Consider the following 7,961-nt stretch of genomic DNA (forward strand, 5'->3'; position numbering starts at 1 on the left):
GAGAGCCTTTTTGGTCTTTTCTAGCCCTGGATTGATCGTCTGAAGATTTAGGGACTTAGTCTCTGGTCACCCATTCTGTGCTTCCAGCTCTGATGGTCTCCCAGTTGTCTGAACTGAATCCTCAGACTGAAACTTCAGCTAAAATTCTTTCATTCTGTCCTGGATGGAAATGGGGTGTAGTTGGTCATGTCTTTATGACAATCCGTTCTTAGGCACAGACAGTTTATGGTTCAGATTCTTTCCAGCTTGGCCTTTCCTTCTCTACACAAAGTAATCATTCCTAGTTCTTCACATTTTTGCTCATAGGTGGTACAGGTCAGATAGTTGGAATTAGGAAGACCTGAATTTGAATCCTGCCTCAGACACTTACTAGTTATGTGCTCCTGGGCAAGTCACTTATCCTCTGCCTGCTTCCATTGGATCATCTGTAAAGTGGGACTAATAGTAATTAAAGCTCTATGTAACTTCTAGCTGTTGCTGTTATTGTTCCTGTTGTTTTCCTTGCTTTCCTCTGAACCTACCTAATATCTTGAAATCAATTTTGTTTCATTTGTAGCCTTCCTGGGAATGGCTATGTTCAGGGCTAGGCCTGTGGCCTTCCCTATCTAGCCTGGCTCTGTATGTCATGGGGATGGGATACAGAGTTCTGGCTAGGGGAAGAGAAAGGGTGATTGAGCATACACTGGGCTGATTGTCCAAAAGGTCCTGTACATTTTAGCAGGGCTGCTTTCCCAGTTCTGGTCTAGTCTGACCTGGCTTTAGAAGAATCATTCTGAGACTTTAGGATTTTGTAGAAATGGTGTGGAAGAGACTTTAGACATAATCTGGTCTAGGGGTAGGGAACCTTCAGTCTTGAGGTCACATGTAGCCCTCTAGGTCCTCTAGTGAGGCCCTGGGGATTTGTTCTATGAAATTTGGATTCTGTCAAAGGGCCATACTTGAGGACCTAGAGGGCCACATGTGACCTCAAAGCTGCAGGTTCCCCACCCCTGATATAGTCCAACCCTTTCATTTTATAGATGAGGAAACCAGAGAGGCCCAGAGAGCTACAAGAATTTGCCTAAGATCATGCAGCTCCTAATTCACAAAACCTGGATTTAGATTCGGAATCCAATTCTCTTTCCACTTGATTGTACTTGTGAGCTAAAGGTTGGGCCACTGTCTTCCAAGGTTTGCTCTAATCTGTGCTGTAATTTTTGAAGTAAAGGCTCTGGGGACCCCCTTGAACTCTGATTGAATCTTCTCATTTGATGAGGCATTTAGCCTGTACCTCATCAATTTTTACCACCCCCTCCCCCAACCTCCCTTTAGGAAGCTATTCTGGTTGATCCTGGGGCTTACATAGTAGGCTAAGCTTTATCAGAGCTCAGCCTTGCATCTCTTCTTTCTAGTTTCTAGAATTGCTGACTACTGAAACAGGTACACCTAGGGACAGGTCACTGAGTCCTTTCTGGCACAAGTGCCCTGCAGCCATATATACCCCTGCCTGGCACATGTCTACTCAAATCTCCGATGCTAAGCACTCTAGGAGTGGCCCTCCTCAGTGGCAGCTGTTTCCAGTCTCTTCACTCTCCTGTGCCGAGGGCATCCCTGACTGCTATGCTGCCTGGGGGGACTGCAGTAAGCCTGTCACTGGAGGAAGGGAGAAAGATTTGAGATATAGTTGGGGCTGACCAGGTGACAGAAGGTGGTTAAGGAATCTAGCTGGGAGAGCCAGCTTAACTTGCCCCAGGACAACTGAGCCTGTTCTCCCCTCCACTTCTTCCCTCCATAATCTCCTGGGATCAAGGTCTCTTCTCTCTGTTGTTACTTTGAGATAGCTTGTTCCCCTCGTCCCAGCTCCAGAAACATTTCTAGTGCAAAGTCTTAAGAAGAATGATAAGATGATTCCATTTCTACAACTAGGAAGTTGGATTGTCGGTTTATAATTTGCAAACAGCCAAGTTGCCCCTATATCTGACTTAAGTAATTCAGTAATACTTAGTCCCTGGGTTACTGGGGGTGTGGAGGAAGTCACTTTATCTTCTTGGAGCTTAGTTTCCATATTAATAAATGAGGGAATTGAATTAACTTATTTCCATGGTTCCTTCTAGCTTTAAACTTTCTAAATTCCTAGGAGAGACCAATCTTGAGGCCAGACAGGAAGTCTGAAGGAACAGAAAGGGAATGTAGGAGACCCAGTTACAAAGTATGTGTAATCAGGAGGCCTCAGGTCACATTGCAAGTTGTATTGGATATCAGTAGTGCGGGTGGTAGGTGATGGGATTGTGGGGTCATAGATTTAGAGCTTGAAAGGGGCTTAGAGATTATACCTAGAAAGGTAAAGTGACTTGCCAAAAATCTAGGGATGTGCTGGTAAATGTTTAACAGCTGTCTCTTGGGGGGAAAATATAAACATAGTCTGCATTATTAACATTTTATCCAAAGCTTTCTACAGTTTAGAGGGTCAAAAATGAAAAAATGATCCCCCAATTTATAGCCTTTACTGTTTCCAAGTGTAAACTGTCACACTGAAAATTAGCTCCATTTTGAACTGGCCCCTATATCCCCCTGCTAAGGGCACACGTTAAGTGGCAGAAACAGGATTTTAGCCCAAATACTCTAGGATACCAGTGTGCTCTTCTAATCCTGTCCCTACAATGGGTCTCAGGGGAGGGTCTAACTCTTGACTGCTCTGTAACACTTGGCTTTGACCCTATCTAATGGTCTTAGTAAGCCCTACCATCTATAAACCCTACAGTCACGGTTTATGGTTGTCCCTGTTGCTCCTGGTGGGGCTGAGGGGGTGATGACTCACTCAGCCAGCGCTGATTATAGACTTATTTGTCAAAAGTGTTCATCTTGGCCCTTTGTCGCCAGGAGAAGAGGGGTTGTGATGTCCATAGTCCTGGGAATGGGAACTTTCTAGGAAGTTGTCCCCATTACATAGCCAGAAAGAAGTCTGCCTGGCCTCCTGTGAGAGACTGATGCAGAAGAGAAGGCTAAGGCCCCTTAAGCAATGCTGAATGAAAGAGGCCATCCTTCTGTCCTGAAGTCATGCCATGTGGAACCAGGATATCTGTGCTAGAGTCTGCTTAGAGCTGGGGGAGAACTGAAGGATATCATGGAATCAGAAATGTGGGAAGGAGAGATGGTCCAAAGTCTATATGGAGGAGGAAAAAATCCTGGTGACTGGGGTTGCAGCAGGAGGTGGGAAGAGGAAGCTCAGGACTAATATCTAGTCTTGCCTATAGTGTAGGAACAGCAAAAATCATATCAGAGTCGAACCCAGTAGTATTGTGTTTTGAATCTATATACCATACTTATGTACTATTGCATAATGTAATTGTCTTTGTGTTTTTTTGCTCATACTTGGACTATAAATTCTGAGGGTCTTATCCAAATTTGTGTCTTCCTTGGCACATGTGTACACATGTGCTTAATAAATGTTTACTAACAGATGATAACAGACACTTAAGACTGCCAGTGTAGCTTATATTGGAGTAGTAATAGCAGGTTGGTTGTCTTTTGTTTTCAAAGGGGACCAAAATGACATCACTATGTTAGGGTCAAGTTACAGTGTGTCTGACTGTGACTGATCAGACCAGTACAAGCTCCCAATGCTCTATCAAAGGTCAGGCACAAAGTTCATCCATGTGAACATTTGGAGTATATTCTCTAAATTTGGGCATCTCATGTTTCTTTTGAGCTACTTCAATTCTGTTTTTTCTCATAGAGTATAGCACTTTCTCTGATGAGGACATGCCCTGCTGGGTGGTCCTGTGCCAGTGTCTCCCTTGTTACACAATCAATTCCAGAGTTTTAAAGAGAGACCTTGAGAGTGTCCTTGTATTGCTTCTTCTGACCACCATGTGAGCTCTTGCCCTGTGTGAGTTCTCCATAAAACAGTCTTTTAGGCAAGCATACCTTTGGCATTTGAGCATCATGACCAGCCCATTGTAGTTGTGCTCTCTGCAGTGCATCTAGGGATTTACACATTGATAATGTTGTTGACACATGCATTGCCATCTGCCAGTGAGCTAACTCATTGTTTGGAGTCTCCAAAGAAAAGTGTGGGAGAGAAGAGGTATTGAACTGAATTCCAAACTGAAAGTCTTCAGAGCCATTATGCTGACCTCATTATTGTATGCCTGTGAAACCTAGACAGCATACCAGCACCATTCCAGGAAACAGAATTGTTTCCATTTGAAGATCACCTAGAAGGATAAGATACCAGTAATAGCCCAGGAATAGGGATGTATAAAAGTGGGCAAAGACTCCTTCACTAGAAGGGTCAAGGTAAGTCCAGGTTCAGTTCAGGGTCAATATGGACAAACTTAGGGGAAATGAATATAATTTGTCCTTTCCGAAGGACCCCTAGGTAAAGGACTTCCCAGGCCCAACTCAGCTGACATGATAAGATAAGATAATATTAAGAAATAGTCTCATACTGGCCTTCTTAAACAAGACTCTTCATCTCCTCCCTTTGGGCAATTTCACTGGCTGCCTCCTATGTGTGGAATGCTCTCCTTCCTTTCTGCCTCCTGGCTTCCTTCAAGTCCCAACTAAAGTCCCACCTTCTACAGGAAGCATGTCTTGATGCCCTTTAATTCCTGTGCCTTCCCTCTGTTAATTATTTCCAATTATCCTGCACATAGCTAGTTTGTAGATAGTTGTTTGCATGTTGTCTCTCCCAGTAGATGATGAGCTCCTTAAGAGCATGTGGTGTACTTTAACTTTTTTTATATCCCCAGTGCTTAGCCCAGTGTCTGGAACATGTTAGCCACTTAATAAATGTGTATTTGACTGAATGATTATGCGTTTGTACAGTATTTTAATGTGTTTTCTTTTGAGTCTAGGTATCTTTATCTCACCTAGGCTGAAAGGTACAGTGACCCCTCATAGCCTATCCCACTGCTAATGGGCATGGAAGCTTTGACTTGCTCAGTTTCCAGTTTGGGCTGGTTTGCCCCTCCTTAAACAGCCTGATGGTTCCTCCCCTATTTCTACTTTTGGAGGGTCACCATTTTGGTGCTAGACTTAGTGAAGCCAATTGACTTTGGCCTATTGCAACTCAAATTCCCAAGTTCAAGTAAGTGATTCACCAGCTTTCATCTCTCTCAGGAACAGGGATTATAGGCATGTACTCCATACCCATCTATTTTAACTTTTAAAAATACTTAAACATACAGTATAATCTCTCATTTGATTCTTACACTATCAGCTATAACACTGAGAGGTTATGAGACTTGTCTAAGCTCTCACATCTAGTTAGCAGAGAGCAAATCTCTCTTTAAGGTCTTTTGACCTCCCTTAAGTAATTTTACCACTGGATGGCATTTTCCCTTTGCCTGTATGTCCCCTCAGGAGTACAGCCAGGTATCCCATTCAGATTCCCTTTGGGGGACCAGCTTGCACTTTGGAGGAAGGTGAACAGGAGGCAGTGTGAGTCCTTCCCTTGGACTTCTGGAATGGGGGCACCATTGCCATTCTAGTAACTGAACAGGTATCAATCATTTGGTGGGGGTCCAGAACATTTTGTCATCAGTTCAATTCAGCAAGTATTTTTAAGTGTCTACCTACTGTTATATAAGATACTCCATTTGTCTTTTCTGTTTGCCTTTTAATTGGCTATCTCCCATGCCTGGAATTCTTTCCCTCCTCATCTCTGACTTTTGGCTTCTTTCAAGTTTCAGCTAAAATTCCACCTCCTGAAGAAAGTCTTTCCCAGTTCTTAATGTTAGTATTTTGCCTCTGATGTTATTTCCATTTAATCCAGTATGTATCTTGTTTGTACATAGTTGTTTGCATGTTCTCCCCTCCCTGTTAGAGTGTTAGCTCCTTGAGGACAAGAATTGTTTTGCTAATTCTTTGTATCCACCGAACTTAGAACACTGCTTAGTACGTAGTAGGCACTTAGTAAATGTTTGTTGTTTGTCTCTTATTTCTACCTTTTTTCTTACATAAATCCAATATCTTTATTAACCTCTGTGTCAAAATAACACCTCTGTTAAAAACCCTCCTAACAAAAAAGTCAAGTAAAATAAATTTACATATTGACACGTCTTAATATGCACTGCCCATTCTGCACCTCTTGTCTATCACCTCTTTGCAAAGAAGTAAGAAGCATGCTTTATCTTCAAACTTTTGGAGTTGTGATTGGTCATAGAATAGATCAGAATCCTTAAGTTTTTCAAAGTAGCTTTCCTTCATTTTACTGTAGTCATATAAATCACTCTCCTTGTTCTACCCACTGCACTATTCCTCAGTTCATGAAAGTCTTCCCATGGTCCTCTGAATTTCCACTTCATTATTTCATATGACATTCCATTACAGTCATATAACAATTTGTTCATCCATTTTCCGAATTGATGGGCACCTACTTTGTTTTCAGATCTTTGCTATGACAAAAAGTGCTATTATAAATATTTTTGTACATATGAGTTCTGTCCCTGTATATTTGATCTCTTTGCTTAGCAGGGGTATTACTGATTCAGAGGGTATACACAATTTCAATTCCTTACATTTTAGAAATGAGACATTTATCAGAGAAATTTATTACCAAGATTTTTTCCTTAATTAATTATTTCCCTCCTAATTTTAGTTGCATTGAATTTGTTTATCTAGGCCTCACTTTTTGGAGGATATTAATACACTAAAGCATGTCCAGAGTAGGGCAGCTAGGATGGTGAAAGGTTGTGAGCCCATGTCATATAAGAATCAGTAAAATCAACTTGGGACCTTTAGCCATGAGAAGAGACATCCTCAAGTATTTGCAGTATGTGGAAAAGGGATCAGAAATTCAATCAATGAGCATTTACATTTCAGGTACTTTGTTCTATGGATACAAAGAATAACCAGAAATAGTCCCTGCCCTCAAGGAATGTATATTATAATGGAGGTAGGGTAGGATGGGAAGGAATAAGATGTGAATAATTATATACATAAAAGATATGTGCTGAATATCTGGAAAGTAATCTTAGAAGGAAAGACCCTAGTAGCTTGGGGGAACCAGAAAGGACCCATCTAGTCAGGAATGCATTTAAAATTCTGTTGACAGTAAGTTAAGTGAAATCATGAAGGCCTGGCATCCCAAGCAGTAATACAGGCTTTTTTTTGGATACCTTTTCCCTTTCTTCAAGTTGGGAATTCACTATTTCTGATAACATTGTGGGTAATGATCCCTGTTTTGTTGCAAGGGTGTTCTCATGCAGGGCCTCTCTCATGGTTTTCATATAATCATAAACTCTTTCCTCCTATACTTCATTCATGTCAGAGAAGGCTTTTTTATAAAGCTTGTTGTTATTTCTTCTTCCCTCCTGACCTTGAGAATGTTCTTTCTCTTGGGGACAGTGTTCCTTTTTGGGGGCAGACCATCCATCAGAAGTTAGAAGCAGCCTGTCTACCACTTCTCCTCTGCTTTCTTGTTGATCTCTCCCTGCCAGGAAAGCAGACAATGACTCAGACCCAAGGAGCTGAATTCTACTCCTTGAGGCCCTGCCTTGAAGCAGGAGGGTGAGAGTGGAAATTTTGAGCAGATTTCTATCCCCAGTCAGTGCACCTAATTAGGAGAATGTGGGTCTATGTGAGGTATATGAGCCACAGATGGAAAGAGAAAAAGTCTTTGAAGGCAAGGCAAAGGTAGGCTGGGTTGGGATTAGGCAGGACTCTGGTACTTTTCTGTACTTGACCCATTCCAGGATCCTCTCCCTCTCTGAGCCTCAGTTTCCTGAGAACTCTTTGCATGAATAGAGAAGAGTAAGGAGACAACATAGTATAGTAGAAAGAGTGCTGAATTTCTGAGACCCTGAGTTCAAATCCCAGCTTTACCACTTTACCTATGTGACTTTGGGTAAATCACTTAAGCAAATGACTAGGTTAAAAAGTTAGCCTCTGAGGTCTTTCTAGCTATAGAGACATAATCCTAAAAGGTGGCTGCCCCTGTAGTTATAGAGAAGCACAGCTGAAGAGTATAGTAACCA

Source organism: Petaurus breviceps, unplaced genomic scaffold, assembly GCF_028583685.1.
Source record: "Petaurus breviceps papuanus isolate PSGF00001 unplaced genomic scaffold, PetGlider_PUasm1.0 91133, whole genome shotgun sequence".
Taxonomy (NCBI): Eukaryota; Metazoa; Chordata; class Mammalia; order Diprotodontia; family Petauridae; genus Petaurus; species Petaurus breviceps.